Here is an 8,985-nt window from a genome sequence, read left to right on the forward strand (position 1 = left end):
ACGGTACACCGAGAGAGTTTTCAAAGCTTTAATAATAATAATATAACTTTCATCCCAAACCGTGCCTGTGACAGGGCAGTTAATGGTAGCAACACGCTAGCAAAACAGTAAACGGGTCTGTTAAAAAAACTTACCGTACTTGTAAAAATCACGGTAAACCATCCTCATCTTCCTCCTTAGAACTGAAGTCATCAAAGTCGTCTTCCTCAGTGTCGGAAAGAAACTTTGTCATATAGACGGCGTCCCACGCTCCCGCAGCCGGACTCGCGCTATCACTGTCGCTGGAACTCTCATCCACTCCTGTTTCTGTGCCCTCCTCTCCATCACGCAGTAGACCGGCTTTTCGGAACCCGACGGTGATGGTGGATTTTTTTATGTGACTTTCTTTTTGCATTTTGCATGATGAGTGTATGTTTACGCTAATTTCATTTATGCACAAGCCAAAAAGTTGCAGTCTTCCTCTGCGCATTTATTCCACCGGTCTAAATCTTACCTTTTGTACTCGAGCGCCGCTGGTGGCCGTTAGAAAAATTCTGAATAAGCTGCAGGGTTGAACGTTTGGGAAAAAAGTAGCGGCTTATAGTCCGGGATTTACGGTAATTTACTTCCCATTATTTCAAAGTGCTCCATTTATACGAGACATGACTTCAGTTTTACTCATAGAAGCTCTTCCTCTTACGGCAAACTAGTTCCTTGGCTCCAAAATTGTGCTAAAAGCCACACTTACGTGTACTAGATGGCTTTAGCCTTACAGAAGCTCCTCCTCTTATGGCAACCTAGTTCCCTGTCACCAAAAAGCTGCTAAAAGCCATACTTTTGTGTCTCATACCCTTATTTTGCACAATCACAGCACCATAAAACTACTTTTATATAGGACAAGACTTAAATAGATTTGCCTTCCCCCAAGCCAGTGCACTTCAATAAATGCAAGATGCTGTTAATGGTACCAAAAGCGCTACGTTTAGAATTGAGAGAGATTGAAAACCAAGTGCAATAGCACCTCCTCAACACTAGGGCGCAGTGTCGCTCTCATTGAGTGTTTTGTTTGCATTTAGCCTCCATGCAGGGAATTAAGCACAGGGTATTAGCATTGAGTATGAAGTGTAGACGCGAAGTGGTCAGACCGAAAAGTGACACCATGAGGAAACATATCCAACACAGATGCGGAGAGAGGCAAAGAGGGTAAAGAAACGATAAAAAGTCTTCTTGAAAACTAAAACGAGGAAGTTTGACGAAGCGTATATAGAACCACGGAGGGAAATGAGCAAAGACCGGTGTGCTTGCTATGTTAAAAATGTTGGCAGCGGACAGCACAAAGCCAAATAAATGAAGCTGTCACTTCAAGACATTTGAACTAATTTACGCTTTTAGGACGCTTACTTTTTTGTGTTTTTTCTCGACAAAATGTGCCGAAAGACGTAGATTCGGCATGGATGGAGGTTTCGTGTTACCATCAATATGAATAACAATACTAGGGCATGAAAGAAAATAATTGAGAAGCACTAGACTAATAGAAGCTCCTCCTGTAACGCCAACCTAGTTCCTAAACACCAAAACAGCACCGAAAGAAAGAGCAAAACAATGGGAAATGTAAGGGTTCAGATTTTGACTAATATGTACGAATGAATGAATTCCTTAATAACAAAATGGACGGAAGCAACTTATTCAGTCTAGTGTTTTCACCAACGATTGCAAGTCAAGCTCCCCATCTACAGAAAATCCAAACCTACAATTTGGATACGGGTCAAGGAAATTGTAGCGTGAGGCAAAAGACGTCAAGATGGAAGCGAAGAATATTGGGCGGGGGGAGGCGGTTTGGGAAGATAAGAAGGACAGGAAGAGGAGGAAGACTGAAAGGTCATTTGAAACCTGGGGAGTTAAAACTGACAGCGGGCCATTCATCGTCCATCTACCAGAGAAAAAACGCTGTCACGGGAAAGACAGCGGCCATAAATCAATCACACAATCAGGCTCTTACAAGTCTCCTTAACAACTTCTGGGCCTATCAAATATTTGCGTTGGTCGTTTGAACCAGGAACTTTATTGATTACATCGATTTTCCTTATACGATATTTATAAGAGGTGAATCTTGGTTTCGGGGACGTATGAAAAAGTTGGAGGTGACCCACTCTTGTTGAAAATGTTTACAGAAGCTGCCCTACTCACGAACAAAATAGGTTCCGGACGATCGTTTGTAAGTTGCTTCGGTGCTATATTTTGTATGTTTGAGGTTTCTGTCACGACCAGAATGGAAACAGGACCCACTCGCGTAACGTTTCTCACAGTTTTATGGTAAAGAAGGGAAAGGATTGCACACACGATCCGGTGATAGCTGGTCGCGGGGAGCAGCTCGCCCTGAACGCGGAAGTGGCACTTCCGTGGCGAGCGATGACGGTGTTGGGAGAGGAAAAATCAGGTCAGTAGCCAGGGTAGGAGAGCAAAAACATGGTCGGGATCGGAAACAAGTCGAAAGCCAGGAGAGGAGAGTAGACGTGGTCGAGATCAAAAACAGATCGTTATTCGGGACGGGAGAACAGACGTGGTCGAGATCAAAACAGGTCGTAATTCGTGACGGGAGAGCAGACTTGGGAAACGTGGTCGAGATCAAAATCGTAGCGTGAGACAAACAGGAGCAAAAAAACGGGACAGGCGAAAAAGGGCTTGCCAAGTAAAAACAGATTCGTAGACGGACAGACAAAAGGGGACTGACAGGACAGAGTTTAAATACTGACAGGGAGCCAATCTGTCAACAAGCTGCAACTGGCGCCACACGGGCGGGTGCCAATTGGGCGCCATGGCAACCGTGACAGGGTTCTATAAGTATGTTTAACGCTTGTATAAATAACTTGTATTGTTTTGTACTAAAAAATAAACATTTCATAAAATAATATGCTCCATAAAGATAAATAAAGTTAAGTTTAACTTACTTTTGGAAGCTGAGCTTCAAGAGTTAGGCGACTTCCTCCTCCGTGGTAAAAAGTAGACGAAAAAAAGCGTTCCGACCATTTTCTCAACCACATCCAGCTTTCTTATTCCACTTTCATTTCAAAATAAATGTCTCGCCTCTTCTATACACTTCACACCAACCATATTGAATGGATGCACGAGATATTAAACAATAAAAACATCAAAGTTCTACAGAATGTTTACACTCAAAATAGGAAGAGGAAGCGGATTTCTTCTTCGGGGTGGATGCTGGGTAACCTCTCACAGCGCCACATGCCGGTAGTGGCGGAAAGAAGAACTTCAGTACTGTCCTCTACTCAAAAAAAGATACACAAAATACAAAATTTAACAGCAATGTTTGGCTATTTTTTGACATCCCGAAAAAGTGTTCATATCTACCGTTTTTCGTAAGTCAAATGGTCGTAAGTAGGGGAGCGTCTGTACTGTATTTTCCGGACTATAAGCTACACCAGCCAAAAAATGCATAATTCATAAGGAAAAAACTTATATTAGTCGCACCTAGGGTATAAGTCACATTTTGGGGGGACATTTATTTGACAAAATCCAACACCAAAAACAAACATGTCTTCTTGAAAGGCAATTTAAAATTCAAATTAAATGGAGAACAACAGTCTGAATAGATGTACGGTAGACTAACGTTACATAACTGACTGCCATGCCTGGTAATGTCAGTAACAACATAACCTATTAAGAGTTATTCAGTTAACTCTAGCATAAAGACCAAGCTCACCCAACTATCAGTTTCACTCGGAAATCACTAAATCTGATGAAATCTTCATCTTCAGTTTTCAGGTTGCTTATGTCAGACTTCGCTTTTTGCTAACTCCAAACTTTCTTTCTGCTGCTCGATTAGCATTTTCATCAGTGCCATTTTTGTTCAGCTCCTGTCGGTCGTTTCTATAAATTCCTGGCAATCTTGAAGGTATCCACACAAGCCTCGAGCGCCCCCTTGTGGTTTTATGTGAGAATGATATGTGAAATGATATAGTGTCAATAAATTCACACATAAGTCACACAGGTGTATAAGTCGCACCCCCAGTCAAAAAACCTATTACTTATAGTCTGGAGAATACAAAATTCTATTTCTATTCTTCTATTTTAAACAAAATAACATCGTGTAGGGCGTTTCCTCAAATCTTCTCTGGTTGATAAATGGTAGTCAGCACATACAGCTACAAGTCAAGTCATGTTTATTTGTGACGCCTTTAATCACAAAGAGTCTCAAAGGGCTACACACTACTATTATACCATCCCCTGATCTAAAACCTACATGAGGGCAAGGGAAAACTCAACAACCTCAGGATGAGGATACATTTTTTTTCAGCGTATAAAATAACAAAATTGTTCATCACTTTACAATTATCAAACAAGATGTATTTTTTGGGTTTGTTTATTATCTATTCAAATATGACGTATACAATTTAAACCATTCATTTAAACTATTAATGATTGAATTATTTTCTCAGCACCGTCTCCCATTTCGGAACATGCCGTTCCTCTCTGTAGTTAAGGCGGAGTTGATAAAATAAAAATGCGGCCGGATCAAATATTTTCCCGTTGGAAAGTGGCGCTTGTATACTGCCAAGTTCGCCTCCGCTGATGTTCTTTTTTTGTCTGGCGTACTTCGGCTTCTGTCAAAACTTGCAAAGACTTCCACTCCCCGCCCAGTGACGAGAGGGACTTCCTCTTCCTATTAAGCCGAGGTGCTGACTTCTGGGAGTTTTTACATCACTCTTGTGAATCGCATTTCATTTGGAGACCGTCAGATTTTAAATGTATGGACTCTGCCCTACTTACGAATGAGAATCATATGTTACATTTGTTCGTAAGCAATTTTCCACGGGTCTGAACGTTCACACAAAGTCGGTGAGCAACGCTTGAAACAACAGTGAGGAACAGCAATCCCAAATGTGGCAACTAAATCATTAGTAGTACGATACACAACTGTATTTAATCACATTTTTAGTGGAAGTACAATGTTGGCAACAAGATTGACTCGGTATAATTGGAAATTATTTGAATGTAACACGAACTTTATCTTCTTTTTCCCTGTTTTTTTCGTCTATTTTTTTTTTAAAAATCTCATTGTGTTTATTTTTTCCTTGCTGTTACTTTTTTCTTTTTGTTCTCTATTTTCTTTTTTTCTGGCTTTTTTCTGAATGTTCATTTTTCTCTTCCTTTTGTTTCTTTTTTTTCTCAGCTTTTCACTACTTTTTCATTTTGGTATTTTTTTCTTTTTTGTTCTATTCCCCCTTCCTTTAAGTCATTGTGTGCATAATTTTACATAATATATGGTCATATAGGGATGAAAAAAGCAAAAACAACCTGAAGAGCCGTTTAGGACCTGAAAGAGCGACAAGTTCCTTTTAGTGAGCCGAGCTGAAGAAGCCAGTTCTTGAAAAACTCTAAAAACCCACACACGCAACTTTAAGGGAACATTGCGCTGGATAGATTTTCTTGTGCGCTAAGAATGTGCAGGCAGTACGCGATTGCGCACAGCGCGCAGCTTAGAGGGAACACTATTCGTAAGTGCTACATTTTGTATGTTTAAGGCTTGTATAAGTAACCTGTATTGTTTTGTACAAAAAATTAACATTTCATAAAATAATATGCTCTATAAAGAAAATTAAGTTGAGTTTAACGTACTTTTGGAAGATGCGCTTCAATATTTAGGCACCTTTGTCCTCCGTGGTAAGAAGTGGCCGAAAAAAACCTTTAAATCTAGGCTTAAAACACACTTCTATTCTATATCTTATGAATGACCTATATTTCATGTTGACAATATCTATATATTGTTTATTATTGCAAAATCCATTGCAGCCTGGTCATCCCGGAAGGGGAATTACCTCACGTGCGGCCCCTTCTCAAAGTTTCTTCATTTTCCTCATGTTGAGGTTTTTGAGTTTTCCCTTGCCCTCATGTAGGTTTCAAATCAGGGGATGTTGTCATCATAGTCTGTAGTCTGCAATAATCTGTGCAGCCCTTTGAGACTCCTTGTGATTAAGGGTGTCACAAATAAACATGACTTGATTGACTATTAACATATTTAGTATTGGATTAAATTGTCCCAATTAGTTTTCATTATTTCAAAACTAGATTAAAAAGATTATTTTACTTATCACAATTCCATGACATTGCAATATAAATGAATCGAATGGTATCAGAAATAATAATAATTAGAATCCTGATTAGAGTAGATTATGGCTATTGAAGAAAAACACAAATTCAACATAATCACACATGAAGTAATATACAGTATCATGAGTTAAAGAAAGGGTTGGCAACCCAAATTATTGAGAGCCATACTGGGCAAAAAAACCCTGATTGTAGCCGCATAAAAAATTAAAGGCAACACAATACTGTTTATACAGTATGGATCAGTATACAATAAAAATTTTAAGAAAATGTATTTCATATTTGTCCCACAGGAACCATATCATTTTCCATTATCAAACATTTTTGATAAAGCACCAAAGAGCCACCAGAGGCACTAAAGAGTGGCTCGTTACCGACTCCCAGGTTAACTAAATAAATTTTAAAAATACATTGTCCATTAAGTGATTAAGCATGGACTTAATTCCAACTATAAAGCAACAACTGGTCCTTTCCACTTCCTTTGTTCGAGCGAAGCGGCCATGACACCGACAAAGCCGTCATCGCCGTATCCACGACAACAACTCGGAATCTCGCCGCCGCTAAATTCTCACTCGGCTTCCTGTCACTCATGCCGTACAGGAAGTAAGGTCGTGACCACTTCCCGTTTGCAGACAGAAGCTTTCACCGAACCTTTCATGTGCAGTTTATGCCGTCAGGATATAGTGTAAGGATACAAGGACGTGTACTAGAGAACACAATGTTTTTTGTGAAATATTTTTCAAACAACTACTTTAAAATGTCGAATATTTTCTCTGTTTAGCAGTATTACCCACATAATTTTGTGAGATTCCAAAGGGTTAACATTCTAGGTGGGTCCAGGGGCTTTCCAAAAGAATGATGTACATTTTAAAAGGTACTGTGTGTAAAATTTAGTACCTCCAGTGGTACAAAAAAGCTTTCAGTAAAATAAAACAAAAAAGCAACAAAAAACTAAAGACCAAGCAAAAATATATGAACTATGACACTAATGAGCAATTTCTATTTTACACATTAAAATCCGCCACCATGTTTCTCCAGCATCCTTCCACAATGCTGTCCCATGTAGCACTGACCCAAGTTTGTACCAGATAACACAGTGCCATCTAGTGGTCAAATATTACACACTGGGGCTTTAACTTCCAACGCATCGGGGGTGGGCTGACTGACCGAGATTCCTTCTGATTGATACGTGCCACTATTACACGTCCTTTGCGATAATTTATGTAATTAAAAAAATGTTAAAGTTAGTTTAATTGACTTTGCATTTGTCACGGGTTGACAGGCCGACCCAAATGCAGTACACAAGGAGACGAAAAACGGGGATGTGATCAAACAAAAAAGGAGTTCACCATTGAGAAGTAATATTGGTGGCGAAAGTCTTGAAAAGGAGGAGTGAAGGGAATCATGGTGGAAAAGGTCTTTAAAAGGAGGAGTTTAGGGACTCATGGTGGCAAAAGTATTGAAAAAGGTGGAGTTTAGGGAATATTGATGGCGATGGTCCCAAAAAGGAGGAGTTTAGGGAAACTTGGTCGTGATAGTCTTGAAAAGGAGCCGTTTAGGGAATCCTGGTGGTGGTATTCTCAAAAAGGAGCTGTCAATGGTATCCTGAAGGCGATAGTCTCGAAAAGGAGCTGTTTAGGGAATCTTGATGGCGATAGTCTCAAAAAAGGGTCCATCAAGGGAATCCTGGTGGAGATAGTCCTGAAAAGGAGCCGCTTAGCGAATCTTGGTGGCGATAGTCTCGAAAAGGAGCCGTTTAGGGAATCTTGGTGTTGATACTCTTGAAAAGGAGCCGTTTAGGGAATGTTGGTGCTGATAGTCCCAAAAAGGAGCTGTCAAGGGAATCCTGATATGTGATAGTCTCGAAAAGGAGCTGTTTAGGGAATCTTGATGGCGATAGTCTCAAAAAAGGGTCCATCAAGGGAATCCTGGTGGAGATAGTCCTGGAAATTAGACATTTAGCGAATCTTGGTGGTGATAGTCTTGAGAAGGAGCTGTTTAGGGAACCTTGGTGGCAATAGTCTTGAAAAAGAGCCGTTTTGGGAATCTTGGTGGCGATAGTCTTGAAAAGGACCCATTTTGGGAATCTTGGTGGCAATAGTCCCGAAAAGGAGCCGTCAAGGGAATCCTGGTGGTGATAGTCCTGAAAAGGAGCCATATAGCGAATCTTGGTGGCGATAGTCTTAAAAAGGAGCCGTTGAGGGAACCTTGGTGGCGCTAGTCTCAAAAAGGAGCCGTTGAGGGAATTTTGGTGGCGATAGTCTCGAAAAGGAGCCGTTTAGGGAATCTTGGTGGGAGTCTGTCGGGGACCAATTACACCCCGGTGGCCCGCGAGAAAGAATAACAATGCCAGAACACAATAAGACCTTTGCAAAAGGACAAATAAGGACACAGGACTCCTAGAACTAGAGCCCACGCGGCCACAAGTGGGCGGGATTGGACACGACTCGTGTTTTTCAAGCGGCCGGCGCAGTTGCCGGACAATGCCTGATGTTTTTGTGTCCCGCCGCGAACTCCCTCGCCCCGGCCTCCGCCTCCCGTCTGTTTTTCATCGGCGGCATAAATCAGCGCCGCCGATCTCCTCGCTTCCTGTCGTGATGGATTTATGGATCCTCGAGCGCTGCGTGACCGATCGGCTCCGTGGCGTTCGAGCCACGTGTGCTTGGCGAGTGAATGATGGCTGCCGCTGTGGCTTTTCCTGTCCCTTTTTTTGTTGCCGTCTTTGATGTGTTGCGCTGTAGTTCTCTGTGTCCGGAGAAAATGCCGTGTCCACTCATGAAATGGAGTGAAGGCCAAAAAATTTGTGGACATGTGTTAATAATTTTTAGGTGCATGTTTTATATTGTGCAAAACAAAAAAAAAATCCATAATTCAAATTGTCCC

Source organism: Urocampus carinirostris, chromosome 16 (genome assembly GCF_059441175.1).
Source record: "Urocampus carinirostris isolate Australia breed hairy pipefish chromosome 16, RoL_Ucar_1.0, whole genome shotgun sequence".
Lineage (NCBI taxonomy): Eukaryota > Metazoa > Chordata > Actinopteri > Syngnathiformes > Syngnathidae > Urocampus > Urocampus carinirostris.